Genomic DNA, 15886 nt, shown 5'->3' with positions numbered 1-15886 from the left:
ACACATCATTTCAACCTATTGGCAGTGCAACAAAATGAGGAATTATCTCAAGTCAATTTTAACTTTTAATACCTTCTGCCTAGGTCTCTGCCTCTGTGTCTCTCATGAATAAATAAAATCTTTAAAAAATATATTTTAATGTTAACCTAAACTAGACAAATAGAAAGTTAATCTGATATAAATCCTAGTATAAGAGACAACAAATTCCTCCTTCTTCCCCCACCAACCTGTTTTCTCCTTCTTACCTAATAGTACGGCTACCAGTTAAGACTCATTTCCCAGCCTCCCTTACAGCTGACTGTAGTCATGTGACAATGTTATAGCCACTGGAATATGAGTAGAAATAATATACAGAACTCCTCTTAAAGGGAAGGAAATGTACTTCCTTCTCCCTGCTGACAGACATAACAGTAACCATCTTGGACCCCAACAGAGAAACCACATATTACGAACAGCAGAGCCAGCTGGGGCGCCTGGGTGGCTAGGTCAGTCAAGTGTCTGCCTTTGGCTCAAGTCATGATCCCACAGCACTGGAATCAAGCCCCACCTGGAACTCCCTGCTCAGTGGGGAGCCTATTTCTCCCTCTCCCTCAGCTGTCCTCTTGCTTGTGCTTGCTCTCCAATAAATAAAATCTTTAAAAAAAAATTTAAAAAAAGAATATCAGAGCAAGATAAAGATGTCCAGGTCATAATTCTGGAGCTTCTAAAAATCTCAGTACTGTTTACACATGGACTTTTGAGTAAACATATTTCTACCTTTAAAGCCTCTGTCATCATGGCCAAGTCTATATTTTAACTAATACCTCTAATATAAATGATTAATGAATTATCTACGTGACTACTTCCTTAGGGCAGACAAACTTACAATTATGTACAAATGTACAGTATGGTATGTTTTCTTATATTTTAAAAACTGTATGCCAAACACCATTAAATTTTACTAACAGGTCTAATTTCCCCATGTATGAAAACAGAGTTTCCATGGAAATTCTGAAAAATTTAATGTAGGTTTATACGTATTAATGATGGGTAGGTGAAAAACACAATACCCTACTGAGAAAAGGGTTAAAAGAGAAAACAACTTCCCACTTAAATTTCACTTCAGATTACATAATAAGCTACACATATTTTTCTATGCTAAACTTAAAATCTAAAATGATATCATTATTCCTCAATTTTCTCTTTAACACTGTTTTCTCAAGAAAAAAATTTAAAATCCCAAGTTTCTAACAGATACAAACACCAAACCATAAACTATACAAAAATCAACATGAAATTTTATCACCAAAAAATGGTTTCATATTTGAAAACAATAATTCATTCATAATTATGAAAAACAAGTGGTGACATTACCTGAGACTAAGGTAAAAACGAAGACTTCAAGGAAGGGAATGCTGTAGAGTTGAAAAAGAAATCATGGTTGAGTTTCTACCTTTCATAAGCTTCAGGGACCCTCAACACCACCTTAATCACTTATGCCATCCAAGTCCTACAAAAGAAAAAAAGAGAAAAGAAAAACATACAACAAAATACATTACTTATGAAGGGAAAAAATACTGTAAAAATACAACATGGAGAAACTGTTATGAATAATGAAGTGATCATTCTTTGTAAAAAGGAAGCTAGGCCTGAATGACCAGTACAATAACTTGCTTTTAAGTCTGAAACCAGTAAAATAAAATAGGTAAGTAGTAACTAAAATAACCTTGATCTTATAAAGAATAATTTGCCTAGGTGCACCTGGGTGGCTCAGTCGGATAAGCAGTCAACTCTTGATTTTGCCTCAGGTCATAATCTCAGGGTCCTGGGACTGAGCCCCCCCCTCAGGCTCCATTGTCAGCAGGGAGTCTGCTTCTCTCCCTCTGCCACTCCCCCTTCTTGTGAAGGTATGCACGTAAGCTCTCTCTAACTTAGTTGTTTTTAAAAAAATTTTTAAAGATTAATTTGCCTAAATCTGGAGTCTACAGCTTCAGAAATATGTGACATTGAGGAAAGTTCAGAGGTTTGAGGACATATAAAGCTAGAAAAGAGAAAGCAAAGATTAAAATGCCATTTAATAGTACTACTCATACCTGCTTTGCAAAGTCTATGAAAAGGGAAGCAAACACAATACCAAGCCTTACAAATAACAAATAGAACTAGTCATGTACAGAATATGTATTTATTCACCATAGAAACAAATACAGTTGTAAAATTCTGTTAAATATTTATAGAAACATAATCAGCCAGGTCATCTCTGACAGGAAAAGGTGACAATAAGATGAAGCTACTCAATCAACAATCACGGGGAGATGGTATACCAGATCCAAAAAATAGAGAACATGAGCTATACACAATAAATCTTCCTGACAGTATTTCTGAGCACAGTAACAGACACAAGAGTTTATGGAATTTCCTACCATAGGTCTTTATTAAAAGTTATTAGATTCCTGGGGTGCCTGGGTGGCTCAGTGAGTGGGTTAAGCATTTGAATTTTGATTTCCACTCAAGTCATGATCTCAGGGTCATGAGGTCAAGCCCCATGTCAGGCTCTGCACTTAATGTTCCTCTCCCTTTTGCCCTCCTCCATTTGTGCATAACTCTCTCTCAAGTAAATAAAAATTTTAAAACCAAATAAATAAAAAAATAAAAATATTAGGTTCCTATTTGTCCATAAGTTTATAATACTCCACAGGAAGCTTGGAGACCAGATGACATATAAAATATTCTATGACTTGAAATCAGTTTTTACAATAGTGTAAGGCAAGAAGAATGGTCTTTCTCACCTAAAACAAGCCAGTAATATTTCTATCTTTGAACTTCTTGAAAGTATAATACTAATTCGTTTTTTAAAAACATTTCAACACTGTATCCATATTTGTTTAAATGTTTACTTATTTGGGGTGCCTGGGTGGCTCTAGTCATTTAAGCATCCAACTCTCGATTTAGGCTCAGTTTATGATCTTAGAGTTGAGAGACCAAGCCCCACATAGGGCTCTATACTGGGTGTGAAGCCTGCTTAAGATTCTCTCTCTCTTCCTCTCTCCTTCTCTGCCTCTCCCTCATCCCTCCCTCTATATATAAATAAGTAGATTTTATTTTGGCCAAAAGCCTATCTGGAAAAATAGACATGAGTAGTCAGGAAAATTCTGAAATGGAAGGATACAAAGGGATGAAGAGTCCCATCAGAATTTAAACTTTAAAAAAATATGGATACAGGGGCACCTGAAGGCTCAGTTGGAAAGAGCATTCATTCAACTCTTGATCTCAAGGTTGTGAGTTTGAGCCCCAAAAGTTCAGTGTAGAGATTACTTAAAAAATAAGGAAGGGCAGCCCGGGTGGCTCAGCAGTTTAGCACCGCCTTCAGCCCAGGGCCTGATCCTGGGAACCAGGATCGAGTCCCACATCGGGCTCCCTACATGGGGCCTGCTTCTGCCTCTGCCTGTGTCTCTGCCTCTCTCTCTCTCTCTCTCTCTGTGTCTCTCATGAATAAATAAGTGAAATCTTTAAAAAAAAATAAGTAAACTTCATTTATATGTATTTAAAGATTTCAAAACATCTATAATGTGAAAAGCGCATATTTTAAATTTTTTTAATTATGAAAATAAGAGATTCTCAATAAATGTACGAAAATTACATGGAAGAACAACACTGAAAGAAACCCTGAAATTGAAGAGTATAGTAACTAAAAAAAATATTTTCTTGAAGGGCTCAATGGCAGATTCAAAATGGCAGAAAATCAATGACCTTTAAGATGTATCTACTGAAATTATCCAATATGAAGAACAGAGAGAAAATAAGTTGAAATAAATTGAACAGAGCCTTGAAGACCAATTAATTAACATGCTGGAGTCCCAGAGGAGAGAACAGAAAGGACAAGAAAAAAAAATTTAATAAAATATTAGCCAAAACTTCCCAGATTTCATTTTAGTAAAAAGACATCAAATCTAAAGGTCTTAGAACTTCAGTGAATCTCAGATAAATACAAAAAGATCCACACCTAGACATGTCATAGTCAAACTGCTGAAAGCAAACACAAAGAGAAAATAACACAAGCATAAAGAACCATCAACCTGATTAGCAGCAGATATTCAATGAGAAACAATAGAGGCCAGAAGATGGTGGAATGACATATTCAAAGTAATGAAATAAAAAAGCTGTCAACCAAGAAAGTAGCAGAATCATCCTCCAATAATGAAGGCATAATAAAGAGTATCTCAGGCAAAAAAATGCTGAGAGAATTTTTTTTTTGCTAGCAAACCTGCCTAACAAGAAATACTACAGGAAGTTCAGCAAGCTGAAAGTAAAAAGACAACAGATTTAGATACCCAGGAAAAAAAGAAGAGCACCAGAAATGGAAAATATGTGGGTTAAACTAAAGGACTCTATAAATATATTTTTCTCATTTCTTCTCTCAACATCCTTAAAAGACCTAAGAATGTATGCAGCAACGATTATAATATGGTATTGCTGGATCCACAGTATATATAAATATAAAATATATACAATAATAATGGCACATTAGAGGAGGGAGAAAATGGGGCTGTATTAGAGCAAAGTTTCTGTATTTTACTGACAGTGAATTAAAGTTAATATTAAGCAGACTGTTAAAATGCATAATGTAAAACCCCATGGCAACCACAAAAAAACTATATTTGTATTTATATTGAATAAAGAAAAAAGATCAATGGTACACTAAAAAACATTTAACCTTGGGACACCTGGTTGGGCTCAGCAGTTAAAGCCTCTGCCTTTGGCTCACAGTGTGATCCTGGAGTCCCAGGATCGAGTCCCACATCAGGCTCCCTGCATGGAGCCTGTTTCTCCCTATGCCTGCATCTCTGCCTCTCTCTCTCTGTCATGAATAAATAAATAAAATATTTTTTAAAAATTAATGTAAAAGAGAAGCACTAAAGGAGGCACAAGGGAATAAAAATAAGAGACATATTAAAACAAATGGCAAGGGCAGCCCAGGTGGCTCAGCGGGTTTAGCGCAGCCTTCAGCCCAGGACGTGATCCCGGAGACCCGGGATCGAGTCCCAAGTCGGGCTCCCTGCACAGAGCCTGTTTCTCCCTCTCCCTGGGTCTCTGCCTCTCTCTCTCTCTCTCTCTCTCTCTCTCTCTCCCCTCCCCCCGCCCCCCGTGTCTCTCATTAATAAGTAAATAAAATCTTAAAAAAAAAAATGGCAAATGACAAATATAAACCCAACCATGTCCATAATTACATGTGAATGGTCTAAACAGCCCAATGAAAAGGCAAAGGCTGTCAGACCAGACCAAAAAAAAAAAAAAAAAAATGTTGTCACCAAGAGATATACTTTACATTCACAACTGAAAGTAAAAGAGGGACGGGAAAGGATAGACTATAAAAACAGTAACTATAAAAGAGTTGAAATAGTTCTATTAATACTAGATAAAGCAGGCCTTAAGACAGATATTACTGAAGACAAAGACAAATATTTCATAATGATAAAATATCAGTAAGTCAGGAAGATATAACAATTACAAAGGTGCACCTAAAAACAGAGCTCCAAACAATGAAGCAGTAACGTTACTGAAAAAATTAAAAACTCAACAACAGTTTGAAATTTCAATATTCCAGTCTATAAAATTGATAGGATAACTAGACAGAACTTTAGAAAAGATATATAAAACTTGAATCACAGTACCAACCAACTAGACCTAACTGGTATATACAAAAAAGTTCATAAACAATGGAATAATATTGTTTTCAAGCACACACAGAACATTCTCCAGGTTAGACCAAATACTAGGCAACATAACAAGTCGTATAAATTTCAAAGAATGGAAGTCATACAAAGGATGTTCTTGAACCAAAACAAAATTAAATTAGATATCAATTAAATTAGAAACTAGAAAATCCTCAAGTGTTCAGGAATTAAATTTCACACTTCTAATAATTTGAGTCAAATACAAAATTAAAAGAGAAAATAGATTATATTTTTAACTGAATGAAAACAAGAATCTCAAAATCTAAAATGCAGCTAAAATAGTATTTAGTAGGAAGTTTATAATTTCATATATTTGAAAAAAATTCTCAAATCAATAATATAGGCCTTCACCTTAATAAAACAGAAAAAGAGCAAAACTAAATCCTGAAGTAGACAAAAGGCAATAATAAAGGTCACAGCAGAAATTAATGAAATACAAAACAGAAAATTAGAGAAAAACTTGGTTCTTTTAAAAGATCAACAAAATTGACTTCACAAAAATTAAGAGTTCTAAGACTGAAACTAAGATTATGTTATTGTTATTATACCTCAAAAAAATTTTTAAGAATTATAAAGGAAGGAATATTATAACAATTTAAACCAACAAAATTACACAACTTTTATGTAAAATGGACAAATTCCTAAAAAGACATGTATTATCAAAACTGACTAAAGAGGAAATAGAAAAATCTGAATATAACAAATAAACAAACTGAATTAGTATTTTAAAATTTCCCACAAAGAAAAGCACAGGCCCAAATGGCTTCACTGATGAATTCCTTCAAATATCCAAGGAAGAAGTACCAATCCCGCACAAACTCATTCACAAAACAGAAGAAAACAGTATATTCTAAAACTCAATCCATGAAGCCAGAATTACCCTGATATCAAAGTAGAGACATCACATGAAAACTACTCGGCAATGTCTATAATTATAAAATTAGATATAAAAAATCCTTATAAAATATTAGCAAACATATAAAAAGGCCTATCTGTCTTGACCAAGTAGGATATATTCCCTGAATGCAAAGGTGGTTTAACATCTGAAAAACAAGTAAGGTTAATACATTATATTATGAGAATACAGGACAAAAACCACATGGTTGTTTCAAGAGACACAGGAAAAAAGTATCTGACAAAATTCAGCACCTATTCATAATAAAAACTCTCAAAAAACTAAGACTAGAGAGAATAAGTGAGTTCAACAAAGTCACAAGGAACAATTTCAGCAAGATCATAAACTATTAAAGCAATAAACAAAAATCAATTTTATTTTTGTAACGAAATAAGTTTAGTATCACAATTTACTACCATAAATTTGAATTGATTCAAATTTTCTTTCTTATCCCTCAGTAGAGTCTCAAAATGTTCTTCAAGTAGATTGCTCCCATTTTATCTTTTTAGTTGTTATTATGAATGTCTACTTTTCCTTCCATAATATTAGTCCTAATGCCTATTATTTATATTAAAAAATTACTTGTGTAAATTAATTTCATAAGCAGTTCCTTTACTGAATTCTCTTAATACTCACAGTATACAAACAAGCAAGCAAAAGAAAAAAAGAAATGATTTCAGACACATGCCCTTCAAAAACATGGAAATTCAGATATAAAAAATGTGGCATTTCAAATACACAAAAGAAATGCATCATTCAATAATTGGAATGGGGACGACTAGTTAGCCAGCTGGAGAAAAAGTAAAGCTAGTATTCTACATTTATTGTTTAAACCAGATATATTCAAAATAATATAGTGAGATTTTAAGCAATCTAAACCATAAAAGGCAATAGAAAACCTGTATCTCGTTTCATATCATAGTTCACTGAATCTACAACTACCAATCTTAAGCTACATGGCTATTTTATGGATTATTAAGAAAGAAAATAATAATGTCAACCCATGACAAACCAGTGATTCATGTCTTTCAGAGATGTGACAACACAGAGGAAAAAGTGAGTCCTATAACCAATGGTGAAGATCTTTTAAATTGTACACAGAAACCCCCAGCCCCAGCCATAAAAGAAAAGATCACTAAATTTAATCATAAAAAATGAAAACTTCTAAAAAGGCAAATATAAAATCAAAGGATAAGCAAAAATTTGGTGAAAATAATTTGCCTAACAAATGGCTAGGGGCTCAGCACATAACCAGAGATCACTGAAAATATACATATGGCCAATAATAACGGAAAAATGCTCAAGCTCACTCATGATGAAATTCTGGAAAGCAATACTAAACAACAAAATACTGAAAAATATTAAAAAGTTTGACACTAGTGTTGTCACAGAAATTAGATTCCTGATAAAGATTTTCCTGATAGAGATTTCCTATCAATAATCTTTAGTTAGGCAATTCATGCACCTAATTATCAAATGTACCACTCTTTGGCCCAACAATTTTTCCCTTAGGAATTTATACCGCAAATTTATTTCATTTAATTTTTTTTTTTTTTTTTTTTTTGAGAGAGAGAGAAAGTATATGTGAATGGGAATGGAGGAAGGGCGGAGTGAGAGGGAGAGGATCTTAAGCAGACTTCCCACATGCATCCCAATGTATGGTTTGATTTTATGACCGAAGCCAGAATCAAGAGTCAGACACTTAATTAACTGACTGAGCCACCCAGGCACCCCCTATAATGCAATTATATTTTAAAATACATGCAAAGACATGCCCAAGAATATCCAACATACTACCATTATAGCAAAAAAAACTAAAAATCTAACTATCCCTAAATAAGTTAGTAGTTAAAAAAAATAATAAGTTAGTAGTTAATTTGATTATGGCATATCCAAACACTGGAATAGTACACGGAATGAAATGAGAAAGAATGATATGCAAAAATATAAAGTTAACAACAAAAAAGGCATATTGTTTATGTATGGTGTGATCTCATCCATGTAAAGAATGTGTAAATACAGGTATACATACAAATGTCTGCATATATATAGAAAATGTCTGATAGGATACACACATACAACACACACACACACACGTTAACCCTGAGTAGGAATATGGAGGGTCTTTTTAAAAAATCTTGTAACATTCTCTATTGCCTAAGTGTGTAGCCTCTTACAATAAACCTGGATAAGGAGAGATGTTGAACATGACAATTACTAAAATATATGGAAAAATAAAGAAATCTTAAAATATGGCCACTGTTAGCTATTATTTTCACATTCTCATTTTTAAAATAGATTTTATTTATTTATTCATGAGAGACAGAGAAGCAGAGACACAGGCAGAGGGAGAAGCAGGTTTCCTGCGGGGAGCCCGATGCAGGACTCGATCCCCGAAGGCAGATGCTCAACCACCAAGCTACCCAGAGGTCCCTTCACATTCTCATTTTAAAGGAATTCTCAAATCAAAGTTTATGAGAAACTTTAGAATTTTTATGATCATTAAAAACCGACATGAGACTATGTGCCATTGACAGATATGTAAATAGCCTGAAAACTGTTAAATATTTAATTTTCTTTCATTTATCTGAAGGATAAATGCACAGGCCTAACATATGTACTAACATAAGCCAAACAGAAAGAAGAATCATCAATCTTCCTAAAATAAGGGAACTGGGGCCTAAAAAAAAACACATGCAAGTAATCTAGTAAAGTGGGAAAGGATAATGATCTAAATCCTATAAAACCATTAACATTAACTCTTTCAATGTAGATATTCATTATCCATATATAGCAATACCATGCTCGCTCGCTCTCTCTATACACACACACACACACACACACACATATATATTATTCATGCTTATATGTAAGTGGGTATAAAAGGAAAAGGAATTGTCCAATAGATACAGAGTACTATCCAACAGTTGTGATCAGTGCAGTTCCTAAGCAAGCACATGGGCATCTATCACAAGTAAAAATTAAACATTGAGTAAAACAATGTTGGATTACCCCTATGTTAGACAAATGCCCATCCCACAAGATTACTTGGCTCAAATTCCAAGCTCCTAATTCCACCCTCTATCCCATAAAAGGACAACATACAGGTTACCCTTCAAAACAGTCAGGATTAGACATATTCTTAAAGTCAAGTAAAATAGCAGTATCTATATATGCTAAATCTAACAATTTCTTTCCATAGTAGATACTGTTGGAGTAAATAAAATTAGTAGTAAATGATATTCCAAGGAAATGAGGAGACACTAATTGGACTTTTCCTAATTTAATTTCTAGTTGAGGACTAAGATTTCTTTAAAACCCTGGCAATAACCCAGAATTATCTTAAACAATTTGAACAAAGAAAGTACAAATGGATTGGTGGCTCAGTTGGTTAAGTGTTCGACTCCTGATTTTTACGAAGGTCATGATCCTGGGGTCATGGGATCAAGCCCTGTGTCGGGCTCCACACTTAGCAGTAAGTCTGCTTGAGAATCTCTCTCCCTCTCCCCTTGCCCCTTCCCCAGTTTGTGTGTGCATGCATGTGCACACACGCTCACTCCCTCTCTATAAAATACATAAATACAATCTTTAAAAAATAAAAAGTAAACACAAAATGTGTTTCATTAAAATCTTATGTTGATACTCTACATTATTCAAAGAGTATGTTTTCCAATGAAACCCCAAAGTAATGTTTCCCTCAGCTCAAAAGTCTAACTACATTAATATAGTTTTTAAAAATACAAAAACATTAAGTATTTAAACTTTCAAAGCAAAGGTATTTAATAATGCTGAAATGGTCTATACATATTTTTTAAATGCTATGCTATAATAAACCTTTTAACAGAGACTAATAAAGAAAGTTAATACCCTGTGTTGATACTGCATTGATACTGGACACATACAATTTCTTTTATGTAACTGTAGTATTTTTTCCTAGCATATGAAATGAAGATAATGAAGACTGAAAACTGAAATTTAATTAGAAACAAAGAAGAGGCCAAATACAATTTTTAATTCAGAAGTAATAAAATTTATATAGTAGCCCTAACACATTTTTAGGGATCCATAAATATCAGGCAAATCAATAAAAGCTATAAATGAAAGGCAAAACAATTAAAGAAACTTTAAGTCTTTAGAAAATAACCAATATATTCATTCAAAGTTGTGTTTATATCATTTTATCAAGGGATCACAAACATGACAGCATTTTCTAGTCCCTCAGCCAGTCAGTAGCTTTGTTAGTAAAATAGTTACAAGCCAAAAAAAAATCTATTAAAAAAAATTATTTATACTAAGCTCTTAATGGCTGCCTCAAAGTTTTGTTTCCAAGAATTCAGAAAAGCATATATGCCACCTTTTCGATTATATTAATTTTTTGAATATGCATTTGCCATAAAACTATACTATTGTGGTAGACATTATTAAAAACAAGTAGAGCAAAACTTGTACTTGCACTACACTGTTATTCCCTATTCTATGCTCTTCACTTTTAGAATTAATTCAGAATTAGAATTTCTAAAGCTATAGGAATAGTGTAACTTGAATAGAAAAAGCATAGCAAAGTATATACAGGAAGTAAAAATCTCTTCAAATTATATATTTTAGCATTACATTATGAGTCTCTTTGAAAGTTGATTGGATATATTTACTTCACAATCAAGACATTATTACATATGCCATCATCACAGAATATAGTAAAATCTACAGACTGGACAAATGTTTTCAAAATGTTAATATTCTGTTGAATACATTTTCACAAAAAGCCTACTCATCTTCTTGCATCACTTTTTATTGAAAGCCCTAAATTAAGTCTCTCATACATCAAAGAACATAACTAGACTTGTTAAAAGAGAATGAAACAAAAAAATAAAACAGTAAAGTGATAAGGAAAAGGAAACAAGTCTCTCTGCCACACATGCACGCACACACACACATGTATACACAAAATAATATAACCTCAAAGTCTAAATGTGTAAACAGAAATTTGGAGTATCATTCCCATCACCTTTCCCCTACCATGGAAACACACAATTTCCTGTAACTCACCTACCACAGTCTCTGTCTCTGGAACCCTAATTCATTTAGCATCATCTACCAATTTCACTTCTCCTTCCAAGTCTCTATCCTTCCTCTTCCTCTTCCACACCTCTCCTATCAAGCTGAAACTAAGGCCCTGTAAGTACAAAAAGAGATAATAAAATAAAATACAGTTACTTGAACAACCACCTAAAGGTCAGTTATGATCTTCCTCTTCCATGCTTCTCTCCCTCACATCAGGAGTTAGTGAATATTCCTTCATAGCAATTCCTCTGATTTAAGATTTTGCTGGCTAAATATTCTCTAATTATATCACTTGTGCAGATATAAACAGTGAAATTAAGACTGAAAGAATATGTTTTAAAGCAGGAGCATTATATTTATGCTGTCAATCAAGATATTTATTTTTAACCAGTCAATGACAGATGTTAATAAATCCATACTCTACTGTAAATAAGATTTTTAATTTTACATGCTATGAACCCTCACACTTACTTAAAAATTAAGGTGATTTTTCTACCAATACCAATTTTAATAACTATGGCACAGAAAAAAAAATGAAATACTTTGCAGGAACCATTCAGCTATTGTCCTTCCATTATTTACTTCTGAAAGACTGGCAACATTCCTATATATCAGCAAGAGGACTGATTCATTAATTAAGCCAACATTTTGTCATTAATTGAGTTGGCATTCAACCACCCGATATGCATGTACAACATGCTACCTAAAATGCATAAGACATGCATAAACATCATGGTCTCCACTCACAGGAGTTCATAATTTAGCAAAGATGGTAAGCATACATACAACAAAGTGTAATAACAACATGATATGGGCTATAAATGATGGTGGAGCAATTTATTATAGAAAAAAATCGGGATCCCTGGGTGGCGCAGCAGTTTGGCGCCTGCCTTTGGCCCAAGGCACGATCCTGGAGACTCGGGATCGAATCCCACATCAGGCTCCCGGTGCATGGAGCCTGCTTCTCCCTCTGCCTGTGTCTCTGCCTTTCTCTCTCTCTCACTGTGTGCCTATCATAAATAAATAAAATAAAATTTAAAAAAAAAAAAAAGAAAGAAAAAAATCAAAGCAGAGAGCAATCACAGGTGCCTGGGTGGCTCAGTCAGTTCAACATCCAACTCTTGATTTCAGCTCAGGTGGTGAGATTGAGTTCCATGTCAGGCTCTGCAGTTAACCCTGAGTCTGCTTGAGATCTCTCTCTCACTTTGCCCCTCCCCACCACTCATGCTCGCTTGCTCTCTAAAATAAATACATATATACATTCAATCTTTTTTTAAAAAAAGGCAGAGAGCGGGATCCCTGGGTGGCACAGTGGTTTAGCGCCTGCCTTTGGCCCAGGGCGCGATCCTGGAGACCCGGGATCGAATCCCATGTTGGGCTCCCGGTGCAGAAGCCTGCTTCTCCCTCTGCCTGTGTCTCTGCCTCTCTGTGTGTGTGTGTGTGTGTGTGTGAGACTATCATTAATTAATTAATTAATTAATTTTTAAAAAGGCAGAGATCAATTCTTCCTTTGTTACCAAATGAAAAAGAAGTAATTTTTAATGATGATTCCACATTTAAAAATGCAATGAATATATGCTTCAGACTTTGCTTAGTCCTAGTTTTTTGTAGGACTTTGCAGGTATTAATTTACTTAATCTAAACAACAAACTTATGGGATTGATACTATTATTATTCACATTTTAACAAGAGAAAAAACTGAAGGGTTAAATGACTTACCAAAGGTTTTAAAACTAGTTAGTGGCAGAACCAAGATCCTGATAATGATCTGTAAGGCCCTCCACAATCTGTTGTGCTATGGTCTCCTCCTCCTCATCATCATCATCATCACCACCATCACTACCACTTTCACTGCCTTTCAGACCTCATCTTCTATACTCTCCCCTCTGTTCACTCCACTTGAGCCTCACTAGCCAGACCTCTTTATCTCCATAGATCTTCTAAGCACGCTACTGCCTCTAGGCCTATTGTACTGGCTGTTCTAGGCCTGGTACGCTTCCTCCCAGAGATACTCCTAATTAAATCTTTACCTACTTCAAGTCTTTGCTTAAACATTATCTTATTTAAGAGGCTTTTTCCTGCCATGCAATTTGAAACTGTAACCTGCCACCACATAAACTTACCCAATCTCCCTTTTATCTGTCATATTCTTGCATAGCAGTTACCACCTCTTAACATACTATATGCAATCTATTTGTTTATGATTTTATCATTTTTCTACCCCCAACTATAAGCTCCACAAGGGCAGGAATTTTGTTTTGTTCAATGATCTATCTTAGGTGCCTAAAACAATGGAGATATTTAGGATTTTTAATGATTATACAAAGTTTAACTCCAACTCAGAAATCAAGATCCAGAATCTTAACCACCACACGACACTATCATAGGTAACAAAACTAAAACATCTAGAAAAGTCACATTAACCTAATGATGCAGCAGAACTTGGTATCAAAACCAGTCTAGTGAGGTTTTGGCAATACTGCCCTTCAACTTGGGAAACATCCCCAAAAGGGCTTGAAGGTCTTAACAGTAAAGAGATTCAACCTACTAATGACTGAGTCTACTATAAGCTTTATGAAACCTTGTATCACGTAGAAAATAATTCTTAGCAATGTAAAGAACCATTTAATCCTACCTAATTTCCAGTCTTTCTTTTAAAAGAATGCTAATAATGAATTTCAGAAGTACTGTTGGAAAAGCTACAAAAACTTTATGCACTTTACGATAAGAAACTTTTTTACTTTTTTCATATACTTCACATTTTCCATGCTTAGTTCTACAAACCTAGGCAACTTCTACCTCATTAAGTATCTTCAAAGTATATCTGGATGTTGTTTGCTGGTGTATTTCAGCCTACCGAATTGTTTCAACTGTCATCTTTGCCTAGAAAACTAAGATTGCAAAAAATGAGGTTTTATGAATTAATGATCAAAATCCAGATAAGAAACCCCTTAAAAACTGTCAAGAGTATGAATTTCTAAGAAATAAAAATATCAAGAAATATAGTAAAAATTTAGCTCTCTTGTATTTCATTATATCATGTACCTTAATGTTACTTCCAAATATAACCATTCCAGGAAAGCCATTCATTGATAAAAACTATAATTCTTGGTTAATTACCTCTTTTAAAACCCCCCTTTTTAAAAAAGATTTTATTTATTCATGAGAGACACAGAGAGAGAGAGGTAGAGGGAGAAGCAGGCTCCATGCAGGGAGCCTGACGTGGGACTCAATCCCAGGTCTCCAGGATCATGCCCTGGGCTGAAGGCGGCGCTAAACCGCTGAGCCACCGAGGCTGCCCCTAAAATCCCATTTTTAGTTTTACTGAAATGTGAATGCTTACAAGATTTTAACTACTGATGCTCCTATATTGTAAATATGGATTTTTAATTTTACATGGTTAGTCAAGTTCTAGTCTTACATTAGTTCTTTTGTGATTTAATGATACTTTCTGAATGATGTGTTAAAAAAAAAAAAAAAAAAGCTTGTTCCAGGCAAGAGATTTCTATGAATATGATTAGAATTTCTACACAGTACCAAACCACAGACATACATGTTTTTTAATTTACACTGGCTGTGTTAAAAATTAAAGTTATTAGAACTCTATGTGAATGATGGTCTAACAGTGTATTTTTCATCACCAGATCTTTCCCCAGTAGGAATGACAGCCCAACAAATTCAAATCAACCATCCTAGAAATTACCCTGTCCAGGTCCTTCTAGAACTTAGACATTTCCATTTCTACTCTCAACAAAAATGAGGCCAAGATCTTATAAACTTTGCAATTAATGTAGCTAATCCACTTAGTTGAGGATGAAAATCCTACAAAGGAGTAATCAAATTCTTAAAAGAAAACTGACCAAAGTGAGTAAAATAAACCCATGAACTGAAAATGTTCACCTGCCCTTGACCTTTTCAAATTACCTAAACAATAAACACTTGTCAAACAAGAAACCAACTGTCCACCACAAGCATTTTTATAAACTCCTTAGACTATACATCGCTAAAGAGAGAGAACTAACCTAAATTACCTGTTGAGGAGAGACACCTCCCAAAAACTATGACAACTATCAAGTAACTATGTAATCTTTTCCCAAATTTTACTAAAAGAAATTCATTTTTAAGATTGGTAAACCACACTCTCAGTCGGTAAAGCCTCCAACTCTGGGTTTCAGGTCCAGTTGTGATCTCAGGATCCTGAGATGGAGTGGAGTGCTGT

The 15886-nt window shown here is 34.3% G+C and overlaps 1 protein-coding gene across 2 annotated transcripts in view; it reads right to left on the bottom strand.

Moving 5' to 3' along the window:
• The window catches only part of ZNF148 (zinc finger protein 148), a 120179-nt gene that overhangs the window by 76858 nt on the left and 27435 nt on the right, over positions 1–15886 (bottom strand). The window contains exons 2-3 of one of the 2 annotated variants that reach the window (XM_041722505.1): positions 11653–11779; positions 1354–1489 (exon numbers count right to left, since the gene is read on the bottom strand). The gene's annotated coding sequence lies outside the window, so the exon portion shown is untranslated. The remainder of the gene's footprint in view (positions 1–1353; positions 1490–11652; positions 11780–15886) is intronic. The other variant, XM_041722499.1, reaches the window with a different exon arrangement.

This window comes from Vulpes lagopus, chromosome 1 (assembly GCF_018345385.1).
Source record: "Vulpes lagopus strain Blue_001 chromosome 1, ASM1834538v1, whole genome shotgun sequence".
Classification (NCBI taxonomy): domain Eukaryota; kingdom Metazoa; phylum Chordata; class Mammalia; order Carnivora; family Canidae; genus Vulpes; species Vulpes lagopus.
This window is presented reverse-complemented; position numbering and strand designations above follow the sequence as displayed.